At 37.3% G+C, this 25,687-nt stretch overlaps 2 pseudogenes; one reads left to right on the top strand and one right to left on the bottom strand.

Annotated features, from left to right (window-relative positions):
• LOC138175614 (kelch-like protein 15) overlaps positions 1-17,288 on the bottom strand; it is a 24,367-nt pseudogene extending 7,079 nt beyond the window's left edge.
• Positions 17,289-17,303: 15 nt separating this feature from the next.
• On the top strand, positions 17,304-22,110 carry LOC138175613 (dynactin subunit 3 pseudogene; annotated as a pseudogene).
• The last annotated feature ends 3,577 nt before the right edge of the window (positions 22,111-25,687 follow it).

The raw sequence follows: 25,687 nt of genomic DNA, 5'->3' as shown, positions 1-25,687 counted from the left end.
CCCCCCTACTCTCCTGGAGGGTGAGATAACTTATTTAGTGTGTATTTCATTCCCTCCTCAAGGCAAATTCAATGGGAATAAGGTTGACCCATTCCCTTTTGCCTTCCTATTCTTCCCCTCCATTGTAACCATTTTCCCTTGCCTCTTCTACATAAGAGAGTTTACCCCATTCTGTCTCTCCCCATCTCCTCTCATTATATTCCTCTCTCACCTCTTAATTTCATGTTTTGAGTATCATCCCTTCCTGTTAAATTGGTCCTGTGCCCCTCTATCCATGTATACCTGTAAACATATACACACACATTCACATATGTATTCATATGCCCACATACCCTCATATATAGACATAAATATTTCCTTTCAACTACTGAGAAAGGTTTCATCATTTACAATTATTGTTTTTCCATGAAGGAATGTTAATAGTTCAACTTTGATAAGTTCCTTATGATTTCTTTTCCCTGTTTACCTTCTCATGCTTCTCTTGCTTCTTGTATCTGAATGTCAAATTTTCTATTGAACTCTGTTTTTTTCAGCAAGAATGCTTGAAAATCCTCAATTCCACTGAATGACCATATTTTCCCCTGAAACATGATACTCCATTTTGCTGGGTAGGTTACTCTTGGTTTTAATCCCAGCTCCTTTGACCTCTGGAATATTATATTCCAGGCCCTTTGATCCCACAGTGTAGAAGCTGCCCGATCCTGTGTTATCCTGATTGCATTTCCACAGTATTCAAAATGTTTCTTCCTGGCTGCTTGCAATATTCTCTCCTTAATCTGGGAATTCCAGAACCTGGCTATAATATTCCTAGGAGTTTTCTTTTTGGGATCTTTTTCAGGAGGTGATTGGTGGATTCTTTCAACCTCTATTTTGTCCTCTGGTTCTAAACATCAGGGAAGTTTTCTTTGAGAACTCCCTGGAGGATGATTTCTAGGTCATTACTTTGATCATGGCTTTCAGGTCATCCAATAATTTTTAAATTATCTCTCCTGGATCTATTTTCCAGGTCAGTGGTTTTTCCCATGAGATATTTCACCTTGTCGTCTATTCTTTCATTTGTTTGGATCTGTTTAGCAGCATCTTGATTTCTCATAAAGTCATTGGCTTCCATTTGCTCCAATTTAATTCTGAAGCAATGATTTTCCTCATTGAGCTTTTGAGATTCTTTTTCCATCTGGCAAATTTGGCTTTTTAAGGCATTTTTCTCCTGATTGCTTTTTTGAGCCTCTTTTGCCATTTGAGTTAGTCTGTTTTTTAAGGTGTGATTTTCCTCAGTCAGGCTGTTGACTCTCAGTTTGTAATTTTCTTGCATTGTTCTCATTTCTCTTCCCAATTTTTCCCACACTTCTCTTATCTGCTTTTAAGGTCCTCTATGGCCTGTAACCAGCTTATATTTTCCTTTGAAGCTTTTGGTGCAGGAGTTCTAACTTCACTGTCTTCCTCCTGTTCCATGCTTTCCTCCTTGTTGTCCCCAAAAGAGGAGTTTAATGTTGGAATCTTCTGTCTGCTTTGTTTCCTTTGTCTGGTCACGTTGCCACTCAATTACTTGACTTTTGGGCTTTTTTGCCACAGTAGGACTTTGCCTCCAGACAGGGGAGCTTTTATCCCAAATGCTGGGGTTTTCTCAGCTGCTGGAGGTATTAGATGGGTGCCCTCTCTGAGGTCTCCACATGCTCTGGCAAGCTGGATACACACCCCTGGACCTCCACCCTAGACTGCAATCCAGATCCAAGCAGGTTAAAGCTAGAGCGATTACCCCTCAGACTGGTGCTCGGTCCCTCTACACTCTGCAGGCCAGGAGCTGAAGCTGCCACAAGGTGCTGGCTGGTTGTGCTGCCGTGGCACTGGCTGATTGTGCTGGTGTCTCAGGGTCTTCTCACCCCAGGAGGTAAAAGCCAAGCACTCCCACTTACTGGGTCCCAAAGTCCAGACTGCACTGACCTCTCCCTTTGTCCTTCATATCTATGTGTTGATAAATATTGAAAAGGCCACAGCTGCTGCTTATGTGGAGTCCCTCTAGCCGGGGGCTGGTCAGGCCCACCCTGCGGCTAAAGCCTTGGCATGGGGCTGTGCTCCCAGAGCACTGTGCTGGCCGATTCCTGATGGCCTGCCAGGCTGTCCTCAGCGGGACGTTAGCTTCTCTGTGTCATTTTGTCAGTTCTGTAGCTTCCAAGTTTCTTCAGAATCCCCTTTTTACATGGATTGGGGAAGGTGGAACCCAGAGCAGCGGGGAGATCATTTTTCTACTCCACCATCTTGACTCTGCCCCATCTGCTGTGCACTTTTAACTTTGTTCTTTCTTTTTCCCTTCCCTGTTTCCCCACATAGAAGGCTGCAAGTAAGTGCATAAGCAAGCATGCATGTATGTGTGAACACATACATGCATGTACACATAATAATGCATTCTTGTGTGCATAGTCATGCATGCACATATATGTATACATATATAGATATATACAGAAAGATATACATATATGCTCACACATACCCATATATATATATATACACTTATTTGAAGTTGCATGTATGTTGATAATTATACTCCTATATAGACATATAAATTCATATGTATCTATGTAAGACTGTTATAGGACTATTTGTACTCCATTTCTCTGAGGGTGGATAACCTTTTCCTTCACAAGCCCAAGTCTTTCCATATTTTTCAAGTCCACTAACTCATCATTTTCTACCCCAGAGCAATATTCCTGCCTTATATTCTCTAGTTGTTTAAAGTAGTCCAAAATATCATTGGCAAATATGGTTAAAACATAGTATAGTTTCCATATTTTTCTCTTTTGATTAAATTAATTTTAACTTTAACTTTGTTAATCATGATGACCACCCCTGTTTCCTTTTCCCTAATAAATTGTATTCCTGACCCTTATTTTATGTTTGTGCATGTCTCTTGTTTCTTATTCTTCTGACTCCTCTATTTTATTCCTACTTGCTACCTTCCCCTCCTATTACTTAACCTATCCTCTCACCCCACCCAAGGATCCCTCCATTATCCTTTTTTCCCATTAATCTGAACATCCTTCTATACCCTCCCCTTTAACCTATTCCCTCATTATCCCCTCTAAAGATTCCTCCATTATCCTCTTCCTTCTCCTTATTTCCTTGGAATTTTATTTCTTTCTGAATTTAGAAGACTTTTATACACATACATACACACATACATATACATGTATGTACATATGGGCATATGTGTATGTACATATGTGTTCCTATTTTTGATAATTTTCCTTCAATTCTTTGCAATTTATCTTCCTCTTTTTTTAGTTTATATGTTTGATTTTCTTCTTTAAGTGTAACTAATTCTTGGTCTATTTTTAGGGGAGAATACCTTTTTTATACTCTACCTAGTTTCTTAAAGTCTCATCTCCAAAATAATGGCCATAAGGTGAAAAATATTTTGGAAAGAGGAATTCTTTTCTTTTAGTATTATTTTATTTTCCCTAATTTCATGTAAAAACAGTTTTTTTAAAGCAATCAGGGTTAAGTAACTTGCTCAAGGTTACACGGCCAGTTATTTCTGGGTGTGGTGCTAAGTATCTGAGCCCATATTTGATCTCCAGGTCATGCTAACACTGAAGCCGGTGCTCTTACTCACTGAGCCACTTGGCCACCCCTAAGTAATTGGGGTTAAGTAACTTGCTCAAGGTTACAAGGCCAGGTATTTCTGGGTGGGTGCTAAGTGTCTGAGCCCGGATTCGATCCCCAGGTCATCCTGACACTGGAGCTGGTGCTCTTACTCGCTATGCTACCTGGCTGCCCCCAAAACAGTTTTTTTTTTAACATTTATTATTTTTCTTTAAGTTCTGAGATGAAAATTTTATCCCAGACTCATCTCCACCCTACCTGAAGTGCTAATCAATCTGATATAGGTTAAATACATTAACTCATTTAAAATATTTTCATATTAATCATTTTGTGAAAGAAAATCAGATTACAGTTCTTTTTTTGGAGACAGATAGCATTTTTCATTGAGTCCTTTGAGGTTGTCTTGAATTGTTTTATTACTGAGAATAGCTGTTATTCACAATTGTTCATTGTACAGAATTACCATAACTTGTGTTCAATGTGTTTAATTCACTTTCTTTTCCATTTAAGTCTTTCCAGGTTTTTCTGACATCATCCTACTTGTTATTTTTTGTAGCACAATGATATCCCATTGCAATCATATACCACAACTTGTCCAGTCACTCATTAATTGATGGGCATCTTCTTAATGTCTAATTCTTAGTCATATTTTATGCTTCTCTTGAGTTTTGTATTTGAAAGTCAAATTTTCTATTCTGCTTGGGACTTTTCGCCAAGGATGTTTGAAAGTCCATTATTTCATTGAATTTCCATTTTTTCACCCTGAAGGATTATACTCAGTTTTGCTGGCACGTGATTCTTGGTTTTAATCCTAGCCCCTTTCACCTCTGGAATATCATATTTCAAGGCCTCTGATCTTTTAATGTAGAAGCAGCTAAATCTTGCACTATCCTATTTGTGGCTCCACAATACCTGAATTGTTTCTTTCTGCCTACTTGAAATATTTTGTACTTGAACTGGCAGCTCTGGAATTTGTCTATAATATACCTTGGGAATTTTCAAATTTTGGAATCTCTTTCAGGAGATGGTCAGTGAATTCTTTCAATTTATATTTTACCCTCTGGTTTAGAATGTCAGGGCAATTTTGCCTGATAATTTCTTGAAAGATGATGGCTAGGCTCTTTTGTCTGATCATGGCTTTCAGGTAGTCCAATAATTTTTAAATGATCTCTCCTAGATCTATTTTCCAGGTAATTTTTTTTTTGGAATGAAATTTTTCCCATTGCCTTCTTTTTTTTCTTTCATTCTCTTGGCTTTGTTTTGTTTTTTTTCTTAATTTCTTATAAAATTATTAGCTTCCATTTCCTCCATTTTAAATTTTAAGAAATTATTTTCTTCAGTGAGCTTTTCTACCTCCCTTTCTATTTGGCCAGTACTGCTCTTGTGAGACATTCCTCTCCTCATAGGCTTTTTGGACCTCTTACCATTTCACCAAGACTGTTTTTTAAAGTGTTATTTTCTTCAGTATTTGTGTTTGTGGGTTTGTGTGTGTGTGTGTGTGTGCACGTCTCCTTTACCAAGCTGTTGACTCTTTTTTTCCCCATTATTCTCTTGCATCACTCTCATTTTTCTTTTAAATTTTTTCCTCTACCTCTCTTTTCTTTTCAAAATCCTTTTGGAATTCTTCCCTAGTCTGAGACCAGTTCATATGTTTCTTGGCATCTTTGGATGTAGGAGCTTGACTTTGTTTTCTTCTGAGTGTGTGTTTTGATCTTGTCACCATAGTAACTTTTTTAGGTAATGCTATTATTTGCTCAATTGTACAGCCTATATCCAAAATTTTAACTTTTTTGTCAAAGCAGGGCTCTGCTTCTGGTGTGGAAGGCATCTTATTGCAAGCTTCAGGGGGTTTGTGCAGCTGTTTTCAGAGGTACTTCTAGGAACCTATAAGTTTTTAACTCTTCTAAGGTGGTATTATCTAAGGAGAGATGTGCTTACTACTCTCCTGGCCTGTACTCTGGCCTGTGAATGAACATAAGCACTCTTTTCTTCCCTGGAACTTTGTTGATAGTCCTCACTCCACTGCAGCTGTAAGTTCTGGTGTGTCTGTGATCCTCCTCAAAGCACCACCCAAAACTGAGACCCACATCTGAATATGGGCAAAGCAACAGTGTCCTATCTCAGTGCTAGCAAAGAGACTGCTGTAATCTCCTTCTGACTCATTATTTATCCCTCTTACTGTTTGAGGGTTGAAAACTCTAGAAGAAGCTGTTACTTCTATTGATTCAGTGGCTCCCATGAGCTGCTCCTGGTTTGTTGGAGCAGGGTCTATGTTGGCAAATCCTGCACTAGACTATGCTCCACTCTCATCCAGGTGGAACAGACCTTTCCTGCTGACCTTCTCAGTTTTCTTGTGCTTGAAAATTACTTCTCTCTGTCTTTCTGTAGGTTCTACTGCTCCAGGAATTATTTTATGACATTATTTAAAGGTGTTCAGAGAGAATTCGCAGGGGGGGGGGGGGGGCACTCAGGAAAGCTGCTGTGTATTTTTTCTGCTATCTTGGCTCCACCTCAGTATAGATATACTTGAATATAATTTACCAAGGCATAAAATAATTACATGCTATATCCTTGAAGGGCATAGCCAAGTGAATATTCAGTGTGTTAATATTATTTTAAATTTACAATGTGTTTAATAAATATATGTTGCAAAATTATACTATGTATATAAATCTCCCATATGTGCCACATCCATTTTTATATTTGAGGTTCAGCCCAAGGGCAATGCTTAAGAAAAGGCAAACAAGTGCACCATCATTCCCTCCTATGATGTTGCTCTCCCCTCTCCTATTTTTTTTACCCATTAAATTGTGTTCAAATCACTGATGCATCCTCATTGGGTCTTACTCTAGGTGAGCTTAGATATTGCACCAGCAAAAGACAGACATCTATCTTGTGTTGCATCAATTATAAGTTGAGTGGTTGACTGCACACATTCAGTATCCTTTGTAAAATGTTGTCATGGGTGTCATCTCTGTTTCCAGCTTTTTGGTTTTATTGCAGTTTTATTTTCTGTAATTTTCCTGGAATGCAATAGATACAGTTTTGCTATGATAAATGATATGAAGACTCCATAGCTCAGTCACTAGTTTGTTCATAGATTGACCATAGAATGTAAAGTATGAGATGCTAAAACAATTTTGATGAGATCCATTGTTGAATGAGCAATGATTCATCCCTCTTTCTGAAGCTGCTATCTTTATGTCTTAGTTCTCAAACCGTTTTTCATTTTACTCTTTTAATAAGTGTGCTGGACAAAAATATCCCCAACAGATAATCTGTAATAAATTGAACTCAAGTTATCTAGAACATTCACTCAACACATCAAAAACACACATGTGAATATGCAGTACAGGAGGCAGTTTTATAATGAGACAATGAAAACAGAGTTATATATTTTAGAAATATTCTAGTTTTTTTATCCTTTCATCCTTTGCCCTATCTCTTATGCCTCAATCCAGAAAACATTTTTCGCCTTTGATCTTTGATGAACAATAGGAAATGTAAAGCTGTTTTGATGTGATCTAATCTTTCCTTCTTCAGAACATGAGGCATTCTGTTTCATGAAGAGAATTTGTATTAACTGATTTGTATGAAGAATCTGCCACTTTCTATTAATACAGCTTCCTTATTCCCTCTCTCCAAGATGTTTGTTCTAGATAATGGGTCAGCAGCTATGTATGCCAAAGATTACTTGAAATCACACACAAGTTATCATCCCAGTTCAGTACACACACACACACACACACACACACACACACACACACACACACACACAAGCACACACACACACAAACGCACACAGAGTTTCAAAGAAATGAATGTATGCAAGTAAGTTAGCCAATAATATTTAAGTATTTACAATTTTCTTGGCACTATGTGATATAAAGAAAGTGAAAAGACATTCCCAGTCCTTAAGCAGATCACCATCTAATGGGAGAGAGCACATGCAAAAGAAAAATGTCATACAAATATACTACATATGGGATAAATGGGAAATAATCAAGAGATAGAGAAGGCACTTGAATTTAAAGAAATGGGAAAGGTTTCCTGTAGAAGGTGGGATTTTTACTTGGGACTAATGTTTATGTATCCTCAAATTGTACACCTCTTAAAAAAAAGTTTTCAAGTATATAAGAGAGATAAATGGGATGAATTTAGCACAGATAGAAGTGGAAGAGAAAAAGAAACATTTAGAAAGGGTCCCTAGACAGAACCTTAAATGAATCAATAGGGCAAAGCTAAAGGATATCATAGTAACATACAGAGATCCATTATAGTCAGATGGCTAAGGAGGTTATGCTGTAATTGAGAGCAACAAATGCTGGTAATGAGTTTCAATTACAGGTGTGGTGCTGGGGGTATTGAGCTTGAATTGTTGGTTCTGAACTTCCTCACAAGCAAAATTATTTAAATATAACTGTGTGTTTTGAATGAAAATGGTACAACTTACAATGACTGAGATTAGTTAATATTATTAGGACATCCAAAGAAGTAGAATGTTAACACAGAATATTTCTACTAAGATAAATTTTCAATTTTTATTGAAAAAATCATTGAAGATGACTAAACTGTTTATAATCATTCATCAAGTGATCCCACTATACTACATAATTAAAGAAAAGCCCCTTATATGCCAAAATAAGTAATTGTTTGTAATTAAAAGGAGTATCTATCCATAGGGAATTTGGTTCCTGCTTTAAATTAAACAAACAACAAATGAAAAGAATTACTTTGTGAAGATGTCATGGCTGCCCACATAAATATCTGAGTGCTGTGAAAACTACATTAAGGATTTGGGAAGACACCATGCAAACATCCCAATCCTTTCTCCACACCTAGAATTTCTTCTACTTGATAAATGGAGCAAGAGCATGGGTATGGTCCATGCCTGAAGTTTGGAACCTCTTTCAATTAGGTGACAGGGTTTTGGTGCTTTTGGAGAACTTCGATCTATTGCAGATGAGCCTAAAACCAAGTTGGAAATTATTAATACTGAAGAGAGACAGTACAGTGTACTGTACAGGGAGTTGTCATTGAAGTTACTAAAATCTGGGTTAAGACACAAGGCTTACTGACCTAGTGTGTAGTACTGAAAAATGGTATATTGGCTGTCCAACAGATTTTAGACAGGGGAATTTTTGTTTACTTCATACATGTTAAAGAGGTAATGCTCTTTCAAATGGTTCAGATGTTGCATTTCAGAAAAAAACTGAATTAAGAGGTCAGTAGAATATTGGATAAAGTGCTGGTATGGGGTTCATTAAGAATTGAATACAACTCTAGACTCTAACACATACTCTGAATAAGTCTCTAACTTTTCAGTGCCCTCGGACCACTAGGATTAGAATGGTTGCAAATGTTCATTGGTAGAGAGAGTTTATTTAAAGAGCTATCCCTCTATTAATGAAAATATATGAGCAGAACAAATCTCACCATCTACTTAACCTGCAGGGACAGCTATAACCAGCTCCCCAATATTTAGCCATGGAGAGAAAATGATTTTTCAGTTCTTTGGAGCAAATGACATTTCTTATGGTCTGTCATTCTTTTTCTTTTTCCTGAGTCAAATCAGGATTAAGTGACTTGCCCAGGTTCATGGAGCTAGTAAGTGTCTGAGGTGGTCTGTCATTCTTCAAACTACAGTTTGGAACCTTTAAAAGAACTTTTGTAATGATAAAATAACTGAATGGCCACTATGACTTTCTTTTTTTTAAATTCTTTTCTTTGATATTTTTTCTTGGTTTTTAATTTATTTATTTACTTTTTCAAATGCTTTATGAACTTCTGATTTACATCATTCATTTCTGCCAGATTTTGAGTTACAAATTTTCTCCCCTTTTTGCCCCTATCCACCTCCCCAAAATACCTGTCCCACAGGATATCCCCTCCTCCAATCTGCTCTCTCCCATATTTTCTCCCATACCCCTTTTGACATTTCCAGTGGATCTCTATGCCCTAGTGCCTTTATATCTTTATTTACCAATTACATGTAAAATAGTATTAATAATAGTATATATATTTAAACATTTGATTTTAAAACTTTGAATTCCAGATTCATTCCCTTCCTCCCTTGTCACCCACACTTACTGGGAAGATAAGCAGGTCAGTAGAGGGTGTACATGTGTGGCTAAAGCAAAACAATAACATAGTAGATATATTGTAAAAGACTGACTATATTTCCGTCACTCCTATCCCACCTCCCACTTGTTCTATTCTCTACTTTGATCCCATCCCTTTTCAAAAATGGGTGCTTCCAACTTCCCTCCCCCCCCAGGCTGCCCTCCCTTCCATCATCCCCCTTCTTATCCCCTTCCCCCTTCTCTCCTGTAGGGTGAGATACCCTATTTAGTGTGTATTTCATTCCCTCCTCAAGCCAAATTCAATGGGAATAAAGTTGACCCATTCCCTTTTACCTTCCTATTCTTCCCTTCCATTGTAACCATATTCCCTTGTCTCTTCTATATGAGAGAGTTTACCCCATTCTGTCTCTCCCCATCTCCTTTCATTATATTCCTCTCTCACCTCTTAATTTCACCTTTGGAGTATCATCCCTTCCTGTTAAATTGGTCCTGTGCCCTCTCACATATGTATTCATATGCCCATATACCCTTATGTATAGACACACACACATATATTTCTATACCCTTCAACTACTGAGAAAGGTTTCATCATTTACAATTATTGTTTTTCCATGTAGGAATGTTAATAGTTCAACTTTGATAAGTTCCTTATGATTTCTTTTCCCTGTTTACCTTCTCATGCTTCTTGCTTCGTGTATCTGAATGTTAAATTTTCTATTCAGCTCTGGTTTTTTTCAGCAAGAATGCTTGAAAGTCTTCTCTTCCACTGAATGACCATATTTTCCCCTGAAACATGATACTCAGTTTTGCTGGGTATGTGACTCTTGGTTTTAATCACAGCTCCTTTGACCTCCAGAATATCATATTGCAAGCCCTTTGATCCCTCAGTGTAGAAGCTGCGAGATTCTGGTTTATCCTGATTGTGTTTCCACAATATTAAAATTGTTTATTCCTGGCTGCTTGTAATATTCTCTCCTTAATCTGGGAATTCCAGAACCTGGCTATAATATTACTAGGAATTTTCTTTTGGGGATCTTTTGTCAGGAGGTTATCGGTGGATTCTTTCAACCTCTATCTTGCCCTCTGGTTCTAAAACATCAGGGCACTTTTCTTTGAGAACTTTCTGGAGGATGATTTCTAGGTTCTTACTTTGATCATGGTTTTCAGGTCATCCAATCATTTTCAAATTATCTCTCCTGGATCTATTTTCCAGGTCAGTGGTTTTCCCCATGAGATATTTCATCTTGCTGTCTATTCTTTCATTTGTTTGGATCTGTTTAATAGCATCTTGATTTCTCATAAAGTCATTAGCTTCCATTTGCTCCAATTTAATTCTGAAGCAATGATTTTCCTCATTGAGCTTTTGAGATTCTTTTTCTATCTGGCAAATTTGGCTTTTTAAGGCATTTTTCTCCTCATTGCCTTTTTGAGCCTCTTTTGCCATTTGAGTTAGTCTGTTTTTTAAAGTGTAATTTTCCTCAGTCAGGCTATTGACTCTCAGTTTGTAATTTTCTTGCATTGTTCTCATTTCTATTCACAATTTTTCCTCCACTTCTATTGTCTGCTTGTTAAGGTCCTCTATGGCCTATAACCAGCTCGTATTTTCCTTTGAAGCTTTTGGTGCAGGAGTTCTAACTTCACTGTCTTCCTCCTGTTCCATGCTCTGCTCTTTTTTGTCCCCAAAATAGGAGTCTAATGTTGGAATCTTCTGTCTGCTTTGTTTCCTTTGCCTGGTCATGTTGCCCCTCAGTCACTTGACCCCTGGGTTTTTTGCCACAGTAGGTCTCTGCCACCAGATTGGGGAACTTTCACCCCAAACGCTGGGGTTTTCTCAGTTGCTGGAGGGTGCCCTCTCTGAGGTTTCCAAATGCTCTGGCAAGCTGGACACACACCCCAGGTCTTCTACCCTAGACTGCAATCCAGATCCAAGAAGGTTAAAGCAAGAGCAATTACCCCCTCAGACTGGTGCTTGATCTTCATATACTCTGCAGGCCAGGAGCTGAAGCTGCCACAAGGCGCTGCCTGGATGTGTAGTGTCACCAGCTTTTCGCCCTGGGGGCAAAAGCCAAGCACTCCTACTTACTGGATCCCAAAGTCCAAACTGCACTGACCTCTCACTTTTTCCTTTGAATCTCTGTGTTGATAAATCTCAAAACGGCCACAGCTCCTGTGATCTGTTGACCCTCCAGCCTGTGGTTGGTCAGGTCCCTCCTTGGGCTAAAGCCTCATTGTGAGGCTGGGCTAGGCTCCCAGAGGACTGGGCTGGCCAATTCCTGCTGGCCTGCCAGGCTGTCCTCAGCGGGAGGTTAGCTTCTCTGTGTCACTTTATGGGTTCTGCAGTTCCAAATTTTTTTTAGAGTCCCCTTTTTACATGGATTGGGTAAGTTGGAAGCTGGAGCAGCAGGGAGGTCCTGTTTATATTCAGCCATCTTGACTCTGCCCTCCTTGCTACTATGACTTTCAATTCATGCGATACAATGAGGTATATTAAGTGTATTTTGCTTCTCTAAAGGAAATATCAATTATTTCCTAAAATGAGATATAGAGAATTTTTTCTTGTCTTCCAAAAACAACATCATTTACTGTGCAGAAAGAAAACGGACACTCTCTTTTAAATTGTCATCAATTCTTGGAACTCTGATCTTATGAGAAGGTGCACATCACTGAAAATTAGTCAGAACCTCACTAACTACTTAAGTGGAGATGGATCTAAAGTTCCAAAATTATGTCTAACATCAGGTGAGTAAATTAACTCATGCTTTAGTCAGATTTACCAGCATTGCTCTAGAGTAGAATGTTGGTGCCCACTGGGTATAAACCATCAAGAATTTCTCCTAAGTTTTACCTCTGTGTTCATGAACTCAGCATGTACAGTATCAGAGCACAAAGTGAAGAATTTTATCTGAGTAAAAATGTCTATATTTCTATGTAATTTTCCATTTCTATAAAAGCAAGTATCTCTAGAAATCTTTTTTCATATATTTCTTTCTCAATGCAGGATATTTTTCAATGTAAACTATGGGGAAGGTCCTAAACATCAGCTCCTTAAAAAGTTTAGATGTAACTGCTGGTTTTCTGGTGGTGGAATTGTCCTGGGATCTGGAAATTTGTTTAAAACTAGATATTTGGGCATTTATCATTTTCCTGTTTTGTCATGTTAGGCAATCTGTTTTTTTATTTGTATTTCTCTAATCAATAGTGATTTAGAGCGTTTTTAACATGATTATAGATGTCTTTAATTTCTTCATCTGAAAACTGCCTGTTCATATCTTTTGGCCATTTGTCAATTGGGGAATGACTTGTTTTCTTATATATTTAACTCCTCTGTATATTTGAGAAATGAGGTCTTTATTAGAAACACTGGTTGTAATTTTTTCCCCAATTTTCTGAATTTGCCAGATGAAAAAAGAATCTCAAAAATTCACTGAAGAGAATCTTTCCTTCAGAATTAGATTACAGCAAATGGAAGCTAGTGAGAAATCAAGATACAAACAAATGAAAAAATAGAAGGCAATGTGAGATATCTGATTGGAAAAACCACTAACATGGAAAATAGATATAGGAGAGATAATTTAAAAATTATTGAACTACCTGAAAGCCATGATCAAAAAAAAAAAAGAACCTAGAGGGGTGGCTAGGTGATGCAGTGAATAGAGCACTGGCCCTGGAATCAGGAGGACCTGAGTTCAAATCTGGCCTCAGACACTTGACACACTTACTGGACATGTGACTTTGGGCAAGTCATTTAACCTGAATTGCCCTCCAAAAAGCAAAAAAAAAAAACCTAGAAATCATACTTCAAGAAATTCTGAAGGAAAATTTCCCTGTTTTAGAACCAGAGGGCAAAATAGAGGTTGAAAGAATATACCTTGTTCAATTTTTCTGAAATTGGGTTATTTAAGTATTTTACTTCCACTTCTGTTAATCAGTGCATTTTTTGTAAACATTCATCCATTTCACTAAGATTGTCAAATTTATGGGAATACAGTTAGATTTTGCCTAAAAGAAAATAATCCCTATTCCTATTTATTGTTTTAATTTCCTCCTCATTGGATATAAGTTCACCCTTTTTTATTTTTGATACTGTTATTTTGGTTTTCTTCTTTCTTTTAATCAAATTGATTAAAGGCTTATCAGTTTTATTTGTTTTCATAAAAGCAGCTCTTAGTTTTATTTATTAGTTCAACAGTTTTCTTAATTTCAATTTTATTAATCAGGACCCTAACCCTAGACAGTGATCCAGATCCAAGCATGTTAAAGCAAGAGAGATTACCCCTCAGACTGGTCACTTGGTCTCCCTACAATCTGCAGTCCAGGAGCTCTGAAGCTGCCATGCAGCAGCAGCTGCATGGTTGTGGTACCTCAGCCACTTCTCCCTCCAGGGGGTAAAGGCCTGACCAAACTGCTGAACTCCCAGTTCCCAAAGTCCACACTGCACTGACCTCTCACTTTGTCCTTAGCATCTATGGGTTGATAATTCTGGAAACTGCCACAAGTGCTGGTGATCTGAAGTCTCTCCTAGCCCTCAGGCTGCCCTGAGGCTAAAACCTCAGTCTCATGGGGGTGGGGGGTGGGCTGGGCTCTGCTCCCAGCATTCTGGGCTGGCCCCTTCCTGCTGGTCTGTTGGACTGTATTCAGCTGGAGGTTAGCTTCTCTCTGTCATTTTGTGGGTTCTGTAGCTCCAAAGTTTGTTTAGAGTCAGTTTTTACATGAATTGGAGGAGGTGGAAGGAGGAGCCACATGGAAGTCCTGTTTCTACTCTGCCATCCTGACTCTGCCCCTATTATCTCTTTAGGATACAGAATTAGAAGCAATATTTCTGAGTCAAAGGGTATGCATGGTTTTATAGTTCTTTGGGCAAAGTTCCAAATTGCTCTACAGAATGGTTGGATAAATTTTCAACTATGCCAGCAGTGTATCAGTGTCCCAATTCTCTCCAACATTTATCATCTTCCTTTTTTTGTCATGTTAGCCATTCTGATTGATGTGTGGTGGTATTTAAGAACTGTTTTATGTTTCTCTAATCAAAAGTGATTCAGAACACTTCTTCCTATGCCGATAGATAATTTTGATTTTTTCATCTGAAAACTTCATGTCTGTATCCTTTGACCATTTATCAATTGGGGAATGGCTAGCATTCACCTAAATTTGACTCAGTTTTCTACATTTTTGAGATATAAAGCCTTTAACAGAGACACATGCTATAAAGATTGTGTCACAACTTTCTGGTTTCTTTCTACTCTTGGTGGCTTTGGCTTTGCTTGTACAAAAGCTTTTCCACTTAATATAATCAAAATTATGTATTCTGCATTTTGTAATGTTCTCTATCTCTCTTTTGGTCATGAATCCTTCCCCTCCTGTGACAGGTAGACTACTCTTTGCTCCTCTAATTTTATTGCTTCAATGTCTATAGTACTTTTTAGCAAGATCCTTCCTTATCTCTTTTAATTAGATCTATTTTTTGCTTTTATCTTATCTAAGGTCAGGATTGCTACCCCTGCTTTTTTTTTCTATTTCAGCTGAAGGATAATAGATTCTACTCCAGCTCCTTACCTTTACTCTGTATGTGTATCTCTGCTTCAAGTGTGTTACTTGTAAGCACAAAATTGTAGGTTTTGGTTTTTGATCCACTCCTATCTATTTCTGTTTTATGGGAGAGTTCATCTCATTCACATTCACATTTATGATTACTACCTGTTTATTTCCCTCTATCTTGTTTTTCTTCCTGTTTGTCTGATCTCTCCTTTCACCCTTTGCCATCTTATCAGTGTTTTGCTTCTGTCTACCACCTCCACTGATGTGCCTTCCCTTCTGACAGTCCCCATCAGACCCCCTTCACTTAATATCCTCCCCTCCTACTTCCCTGTTAGATAAGATAGATTTTTGTATTCAACTGATTGTGTATATTATTCCCTCTTTGAGCCAATACCAATGAGAACAAGGCTCAAGAAAAGACTATAATCACTCCCCTTCCATCTTCCCCTCCACTGCAATAAATCCTTCTCATCTCTTCATGAGAGATAATTTGCCCCATTCTAATTTCCTTCCTTCTGCACCCATTATATTCCTCTTTCTCATTTGCTATTTTTTATGTCATTCCCTCAAATTCACCTTATGCCCATACCCTTTGTCTATGCATATTCCTTCTATCTGTACTGTTAGTGATAACAATTTTTAGAGTTACAAGTATCATCTTCCCATGTAGGGCTCTAAACAGTTTAGCTCTATTGAATCCCTTATGTTTTCTTTTCTCTTATTACCTGCTTATGTTTCTCTTGGGTCTTAATATTGAAAGTCAAATTTTTGTTTTTGTTCCGGTCTTCTTATGAGGAACTAAAGTCCTTCTATTTAGTTGAATGACTATTTTTTCCCCTTGATCTATTATGCTCAGTTTTGCTGGGGAAGTGATTCTTGTTTATAGTCCTAGTTCCTTTACCTTCCCAAATATCATGTTCCATAACCTTTCATCCTTTCATGTTGCAGCTGTCCAGTCTTGTGTGAAACTGATTGTAACTCCCTGATATTTGAATTATTTATTTCTGACCACTTATAGTATTTTTTTCTTTGACCAGATAGTTTTAAAATTTTGCTATACTGTTCCCTGGGATTTTTATTTTTGGATCTCTTTCCTTAGGTGATTGTCAGATTCTTTCAATGTCTATTTGTCCTCTGCTTCCAAGATATCAGGGAAATTTTATTTGATCATTTCTTGAAAGATCCTGTCCAGGTCCCCATTTTTTATTATGACTTTCTGGCAGTCCAAATGATTCTAATATTGCTTCTCCTGGATCTATTTTCCATGTTAGCTGTTTTTCACTTGAGGTACTTTACATTTTCTTCCATTTTGTCATTGTTTTGATTGTGCTTGATTGTTTCATGATGACTCATAGAGTCATAACCTTCCACTTGCCCAACTCTAATTTTTAATTTTTTTATTAGCTTTTGTAATTTATTTTCCATTTGACCAATTGTACTCTTTAATAAGTTGTTTTCTTCAGTGGATTTTTTAATCTCCTTTTCCATTTGGCCAATTCTACTTTTTAAACAGTTTTCCAAACTTTTGACTCCTTTTTTCATAATTCTTTTGCATCAATTTCATTACTTTTCCCAACTTTTTATATATTATTATTTTTCCTATTTTGAGGTCTTCCATTAGTTCTTTCTGGGCTTGAAACTACTTCATGTTTTTCTTTGGGGTTTTGTCCATAGGTTATTGTTATTGTCATTGTTATCCTCGACTGAGTTTGTGTTTTGGTCTTTCCTGGGACCATAATAACTTTCTATGACCAGATTCTTTTTTTGTTGTTCTTTGCTGATCTTTTTTGAGTGAGCATTTTTCTTATCTTTTAAATTTGATTTCTATTTCCTGGGTGGAAGGGGAATTCTCTGCCTTCTTGTGTCAATGACTACAGGTCCTGGCTGTTTACCTGGTGCTGCACTGATGCTGCCCAGAGGCTGGTGAGGACCCTTGTTTTGAGGTGGTAGGGTAGAATTTGGATGATGATTCTGAGGGCTGTAGGGGCATAGCAGCTTACCTGATGACAAGCTATGGTCCTGGTGGTGATGTTTTGCATATACTTTAGCTAGCGGGCGAATTTTCTTCATTTCTCCTGGGATATAATGAAGCATATAAAAGGTTCAGTTTCTGGAAGATGCCTACCTGCCCATGTCTATAGTCAAGTACCTGGAGGTCTAGCCATAGCCAAGGATGCCTACTTGCCTGGGACTATGCTGAAGCATGTGGTAGTTTTCCAAGCTGGATGCCACCAGTTCTCCTAGCTATGCTAAGGCTTGTGGGTGGTTCTGGTAGTGGCATTTGCCTGGGAATCAGCATCTCTCACAGATTTGTTGAGGAGGGCTTGCTTCTGGCTTGCTGGGACACTTCCTGACCTAGAATGTAGTCCCTTTTTACCTGAATAAAAGGGATCTTTTTTGTCTATTCTCCAAATTTCCTGAGCTAAAAGACCACTGCACCTTGTCTTTCCACTGGCTTTGCTACTCTAGGATTTCTTCTGGGGTGCAATTTTATGCCTTTTTTGGAGGTGAATATGGGACAGTTACAGTGATATATTGCTTACTCCCCCATTTTTGCTCCCAAACCTCAGTTTTATCTTCTGAAAAACAATTACAGTTTTATTTTTGTCAAGTTGTTAAAAAGGTGATACATTCTTACAAAGAATTTCCAAATACTTGGCCCACACCAAAAGATAGACATGACTAATTTTTATCACTATCATTTGTTTGCATAAAAGTACAATTAAGTACTTGAAAGTTTACTATTTACTTAAGTAGACTGAGTTCTCTTGAATATTATTTGCATTGCTAATTTTAAAGCAGTTTTCTTCCTTCATGATGTGAAACTAAACTTTGATCATGTTATCAGTATTTTAAATTCAGTGGTATTCAAATGACTAAAGTCAATGTGTTTTTTTATTAAGTTTATCCACACTGTAGTAATTTGGATCATTAAACAATTTGAAAAAAATCTATTACTTTTCTGGTCCTATTTAACAAGAAGGGCAGAATTGAGAGTTGGGCCAGTCACAAGCTCACTTTGGAGTTTATGGTACTTTACCTTCCTGATATAGAATTGCTGAGAAGTACCAAGTTCTCTTTCATTCTCAGAAAGTGTATGGCATTCTCTGCCCAGTCTAGTCTCTACCCTCCTTACCCACTTAAGGCATGACAATTTTCTATTTAGGGGATATTGGCAGAGACATTCTGCGAGAAAGCTAACAACTAGTTCCCTCCAAATTACATGTTTAAAAAAGTTCATGGCAATCTATATATGACTAGGCACCAAGCCCTTCATGCTATCAGAAACTCTCTTACCTGACTTAATATATTTCACTGTACATTAGTCAACTCACCTTAGTATAATGGAGTTTCCTTTTTAAAAGAGCAAAATATAATTTACACATAAAGTGCTTTATTCTTTGTTTTAAACAAATAGAAGCAATTAAGGGTACATAATAAAGTATCTGAGTAACTAGGTGGCATAGTGGATAGACAACTGAGGTTGGAATCGAGAAGTGTCTTCTTCCTAAGTTTAAATCTGGCCTCAGACACTTCCTAGCTGTGTGACCCTGGGCAAGTCACTTAACCCTATCGGCCTCAGTTCCTCATCTGTAAAAAGAGTTGCAGAAAAAAATGGAAAACCACTCCATCAACTTTGCCAAGAAAATCCCAACTAGGGTCATGAAAAGTCAGACATGACTGAACAATGAGGGAAAAAATAAAATATGTATTTCAGCCCTTTCTAGAAAGAGGCAGTTTTCAGAGAGTTCATATGTCACAGTGGATCAAACAAACAATATGTATTTATAAAGAACTTATTGTTTGGTTTTTCAATTGTTTCTGGTTTTTTTTTTTTTATTACTCATGGACCATGCTGCCTCTGGGATTTTCTTGGCAAAGATACTAGAATGGTTTGCTATTTCCTTCTGCACTGGATTAAGGTAAACAGGCTAAATGACTTGGCCAAACAAAGAAGTGTCTGAGGCTGAATTTGAACTCAAGTCTTCCTGACTCTCGATCCAGTGCCCTATCTACTGAGCCACCTAACTGCCTCCTTATTAAAAATTGGGGGTGAGGAGGCAGAGGCAAGATGTTGGAGTCGAAGCAGGAAATTCCATGAGCTTTCCCCACAACCAACTCCAACACATGTGAAATATGACTCTAAATAAATTTTAGAGCTACAGAACCCACAAAGTGACAGAAAGAAACAGATCACCCACTGAAGGAAACCTGGCTGGCTGACAGGAAAGGTCTATCACAGCTTGCTAGCAGCTGAGCACAGTCCCGCATGAGCTGTGTGGCTCTGGCTTCAGGGTGGCCCCTACAAGCCAGAGCAGACTTCAGGATAGTCAATCACCAGCAGCTGCGGTGGTTTCTAGACTTCTCAACCCATAAACACCAAAGAGAAAGTAAAACGTCAGTGGAGAACTCTGCTGGAACAGGGGGATAGAAGAATAAGGTCCGACTCCTGTCCCCAGAGCAAGAGGTGGCAGAGGCATGGTGTCTACAGCTGCTGCCACATGGCTGCCTCCAGAGGTCCTGACCTGCAGGGCATATGGGGACCAAGCAATCATTTAGAGGGTAATCTCTTTTGGGATCTAGGTCACAGGCTACCTGGGGTGAGAAATGCCAGTGTGCCAGTGTGGTATCTGTAGAGAGGGCACCCTCCTCAGACCTCTCACAATATTTGCAAAAACCCCAGTGATTTGGGATACAGCTCTCACTGCTCTGGAAGCAGAGTTCTACATGGCAAAGATCTCAAAAGTCAAGTTTTTGGCTGGCAAGATGAGCAAGCAGAGGAAGCACTATCAGCCCATAGAATCCTTTTTTGGGGACAAAATAATCAAAGCATGTAATGGGAGAAAGACAATGAAGTCAGAATTCCTGTATCAAAAGCTTCCAAGAAAAATATGAATTGATTACAGGCCATGGAGGACCTCAAGAAGGATTTTAAAAATCAAGTATGAAATGTGTAGGAAAATTGGGAAAAGAAATAAGAATGATGCAAGAAAATCATGAAAAGCGAGTCTGTTAAAAGAGATTCCCCCAAAATACTAAAGAAAATAATAACTTAAAAAACAGATTAAATCAAATGGCAAAAGAGGCTCAAAAAGCCAATGAGGAGAAGAATGCCTTATAAAGCCAAATTGCCCAAATGGAAAAAGAATTTAAAAAACTCAATGAAGAGAATAATTCCTTCAAAATTAGTTTGGAGGAAAGGGAAGCTAATGACTTTATGAGAAATCAATATACTTTAAAACAGATCCAACAAATGAAAAAAATAGAAGGCAATGTGAAATATCTTATTGGAAAAACTGCTGACCTGGAAAATAGATCCAGGAGAGATAATTTAAAAATTACTGGACTAACTGAAAGTCATGATAAAAAAAAAACCTAGAAATCACCCTTCAAGAAATTCTCAAGGAAAATTGCCCTGATATTCTAGAACCAGAGGGCAAAATAGAAATCAAAAGAATTCACTGATCTCTTGAAAAAAGATCCCCAAAAGAAAACTCATAGGAATATTATAGCCAAATTTCAGAGTTCTCAGGTCAAGGAGAAAATATTACAAGCAGCCAGAAAGAAACAATTTGAGTATGTGGATACATAATCAGGATAACACAAGATCTAGCAACTTCTACTTTAAGGGATTGAAGGGCTTGGAATAGCATATTCCAGAGGTCAGAGGAGTTAGGATTAAAACCATGAATCACCTACCCAGCAAAACTGAGTATATTGCTTCAGGGGCAAAATATGGTCATTCAATGAAATAGAGGACTTTCAAGCATTCTTGATGAAAAAACCAGAGCCGAACAGAAAATTTGACTTTCAAATACAAGAAGCAAAGAAGCATGAGAAGGTACACAGGAAAAATAAATCATAAGGATCTTATTGAAGTTGAACTGTTTACATTCTTACATGGAGAAATGATATTTGAAGGCTGAACCGCTGGCGGCTCTGAAAGAAGTACAGCGGTTTTAGGCCCAGTTAGAGGAGCTGGAACGATGGGTGTACAGGGAGGGCGGGGCGCGCAGGTCCCGGAAGGTTGCTGATAGCTTGATTAAGGTGCAGGTGGCTTTGGGCAACATTTCCAGCAAAAGAAAGAGGGTTAAAGTCCTGTATAAAAAGATTGAAGACCTGATAAAATACCTGGATCCTGAGTACATTGAACAGATTACTGTTCATAATGCTGCCAAATTGCAATTCATCTTAGCAGAGGAGCAGTTTCTTCTCTCCCAAGTGACACTCCTAGAAGAGGTGGAGGCCCTGGCTCCCCTCCTGGACAGCTCTCACATCAAAGCTGTTCCGAAGCATGCTGCCCGATTGCAGGCTCTGTCACAGATCCACATCCAGCAGCAGGATCAGTGTGAGGAAGTCACTGAAGCAACCAAGACACTCCTGGAAGAGTATAACAAGATGACGATTCTCCTCTCCAAACAATTTATCCAGTGGGATCAGCTTCTGTCCCAGCTGGAGGCAGAGAAACAAGTAAAACCAGCAGCAGAGTGAGGGAAGGCATTCGTTGGTTGACTCCTCTCCTAGAACATGTTCCCCACTCAGGGCCCTCTATTTCCCTGTGTTTAATGTCTCAGTCACTAACCCAGGTGGATGTGACCTGCCTGTGCATGTCCTGGCACCTCCCCCCCCAGCTTTGTATCTTCCCCTTCCACTTGGAGTGAGGATTGGCCATGTTTTTATTAAAGTTTGGGGGAAGGGGATTAAGGGGTTGCTATTCTTTAGTCAGCCCCAATTTGAAGTGGAAAAAGGATGTCTGACAATCCCTGTCTTTCACTCACTATGGCTGGAAGCTTGGGAGGATCAGAAGTCAAGGTGATTTGCACAGATGCAGGCCTTGTCTCTGGGTTTCTTTTTTCTTGCTATATTTCCATTGTCCCCTTTATCCCCCCCACCCCATAACATACACCACACAATAAAAATCCAAACTCTGTTGTCCTTATTACTGTAATAATAAAGAACTGACAGAAAAAAAAGAAATGATAATTGTAACTCATGAGACTTTTCTCACTATGAGGAGACTTGAAGGGTATATGTATAGATATTATATGTATATTATACGTACATTAAATATATATCATATAAGATATTATATGTATAGATATGCATGCATACATATATATTTATATAAGAAGGTGTATGTGTGTATAAATACATATGTGAATATGTGTATATATGTGTACATGTATACATAGAAGACACAGATGAGTTGACTAGAAAGGGATGATATCTAAAAAAAAATTAAGATGTGAGAGGAATATAATAAGAGAAAGAGATAGGTAGAGATAGAATAGGGTAAATTATCTTACAAAAAAGAGACAAGAGAAAACTGTTATAATGGATGGGGAATACAGGAAGGTGAAAGGGAAGGGGTCAACCTTACTCTCATTGAAATTTTTAAGGAGAGAATAACACGTACAATAAATTGGGTATCTTACTCTACAGGAAAGTAGAGGGAAAGGGGATAAGAAGGGGGAGGATAGAAGGTAGACAGATTGGGGTAGATGGTAGTTAGAAGCACACACTTTTGAAAAGGAACAGGGTCAAAGTAGAAAAAGAGTAAGTGGGGGGTGAGATAGGATGGAGGGAAATATAGTTAGTCTTTCACAATATATCAACTATGGAAATGTTTTGCGTAACTACACATGTAAAACCGATATTGAATTGCTTATCTTTCCAGTAGGGGTGGATGATGAGGGAAGAAGGAAAGGAATCTGGAAATCAAAGTTTTAAAAACAATTGTTAAAAAATGTTTTTTACATGCAACTGGGAAATAAAATATACAGGCACTGGGGTATAGAGATCCATCTTTCCCTACTATAAAGTCATAGGGGAAATTGGGGAGGATTTAAGAGAGGGCAGATTGGGGGAAAGGATATTCAGTAGGATTGTGATTTTGGGGTGGGGGTATGGGAATGACAGGGAGAAAATTTGTAACTCAAAGTCTTGTAAAAATGAATGTTAAAAACTAAAAAAATAAATAAATTAAAATAAAAATTTATTTAAAAAATTAAATAAACAATTTATTTGGTGCTGAACATTATGCAATTCATTGAGGATATAAAGATTTTTTTAAAATATGAAATATTTGGAGGCCTTAAGAAGCTCACCTCCTATCTTGGGAAATATGAATATATAGAAGCAGATTTAAATTGTGTACAAAAGAAATCCAAGGATGGGTTGTTTCTGTTGCTGTTATTGAATTTCTTATTATTTTGAGGAGTACACTAGATTGAGTTAGAGTTCTTTGGGATTCTTAGATAGTAATCTCATTCCCAATATGAGTTAAAGACAAAAAAATGAAACAAAACATAAAGTCATGAATAGAGAATATTGAACATTAAGGATAAGAACAAGAAAGTCATATTGGATTGCTTTCAATGTGTGAGAAATGGAGTTATGAATGAGGTGGTGGCTATAAAGGTATTTGGAATCAGGATGTGAAGTGTTTTCAATGATAAATAGAAGAATTTATATTTGACCCTAGAGAAAATAGGGAGACAGTGTACTTTATAGAGTGAGGAGATGAAATGACTATCCCAGTATTTTGAGATAAATTATTTTTTTTTAGCCGTGTGGAGGATGGATTGGAGGAGACAAGTTAGAGAGATCAATTAGGAGGCTAATTATAATAATCTATGCTGGTTCTAGGAAATGCTTATTTCAGTTTGCTTATCCTCAATGTCTTCTCCTATGAATAAGAAAAGGATTGTGGACACCACAATATTTCTCAAGACTAAGTTGGAATTTGTGAATGATTAACACATCCACTAATGTTTTACATGAAGACTGAGGAACTCTGCACCTAAGACTGCAGGACCTCCTCAGAAGAACAGAGTGTCAACTCAGAATTTGGTAAATTTTTTAACTGTCCTGTTACTGGCAATGACTAATGGATGAAAAACTTCAACTCTCCCCTGCCATAGATTGGGGGATGGGGACATAGCAGCAGTCCTTGCCATTGAAAAGTCTGCCACCATCACACTTTGTAGGCACTCCTCTGACCTCTGGGGAAACTCTCTGATACTGTGGTTGATCAATTCCTGTACACATTTCCTCTCTTACTTCTTGCTTGGGAGACTAGACTTCTACATGTACTGGAGGAGAGACAGGTAGAATAAGAAGGGCATGATAGTTTGATAACTAGATAGATAGATAGATAGATAGACAGACAGACAGATGGACGGACGGACGGACGGATGGATGGATGTGTATTTAAATCTAAATCTAGTAACAATAGAGGATAAAATTTTTAATTTCTAAACTTATTTAGATAATTCTATTTGTTCAAATATTTTGTTTTCTTGTATGTTGATTCAAATTATCTTTTCCTCTTCTGGGTACCTTGTAAGAATGTGCTGGCAAATGTTTAATAACTGACTGTTCTAAAAGGCATGATACATTTTAAGGTTTAATTTTCATTCTTATTATTTTTCTAACTTTCTTAAGTCTAAATGACCAAGAAAACGGTAAATCATGCCCTGATTTTGTAGTGTTTGCCAATTTCTGAGGTGTAAATTAGCATACTGAAAATTTAACCATCAGCTCTTGTGAGCCTTTCATGCTAAGTCCAAGTCACCCTTATTTATACCTTGTTTTAAATTTATTTTGTTTTAAATTAATTAAAAATATTTAAATTTATTTTATTTTAAATTAATTAAAATATTTAAATTAATTTATTTTCTAAATCAATTCTCTGCAATGTTTTTAAAAGCAGGTAATTAGAAACAATTATGTTTCAAGTCTGCAAAAGGATCACCATTTGCACTTAGGTTAGATTTACAAAGTAAAATAAAATATTCTGAATGCAAACTTTTACATAGTCCAAATTTGGAGGGAATACTAAAATCATATTAAATTGTAACATACAATTTGTTACCCAGATGCATTAACATAAACAAGGTTAGATGAATAATCTCTCTCTTAACACCTGATAGGACTTTAGTGCTGCATAATCAAAGACATAAAGGAAAAGGTTATAGAATGAAATGGTTTATTTGACTACATGTACACATACATATGTAAACACATACATGTATACGTACACATATATTTAGCTTCATTTTAAAGTGTTGAAGAAATTTATGAGAATTTCATTGGCAATTTTCCATGAATGAAAATATCATTGTCCATGCAAAATATTATAGTGCATACTAAATGTGCTTAGGTTTGTCTCTAAAACAAGGGATAAAACAAAGTAATAAAACATCATCTTCAGAAACAAATACATTCTGTTTTCATAAGTTTTTATTTATTACTATGCTAATTATAGCACTGTTTATATGACTATTAGATATAAAATACTGATGTGAACAACTAAAACACAAAGAACAAATATTGGAAAATATTACATTTGATTTTATCTTAACAAGTGGGTTTTTTTATAAATAACACATTTGCTTTTAATTATATTTTAACAAGCAGTGATTAAGATGTTTATTTCCTATTAGAAAATAAGTAACATAATTTCA

This window comes from Petaurus breviceps, unplaced genomic scaffold (genome assembly GCF_028583685.1).
Source record: "Petaurus breviceps papuanus isolate PSGF00001 unplaced genomic scaffold, PetGlider_PUasm1.0 78, whole genome shotgun sequence".
NCBI classification, from domain to species: Eukaryota; Metazoa; Chordata; class Mammalia; order Diprotodontia; family Petauridae; genus Petaurus; species Petaurus breviceps.
This window is presented reverse-complemented; position numbering and strand designations above follow the sequence as displayed.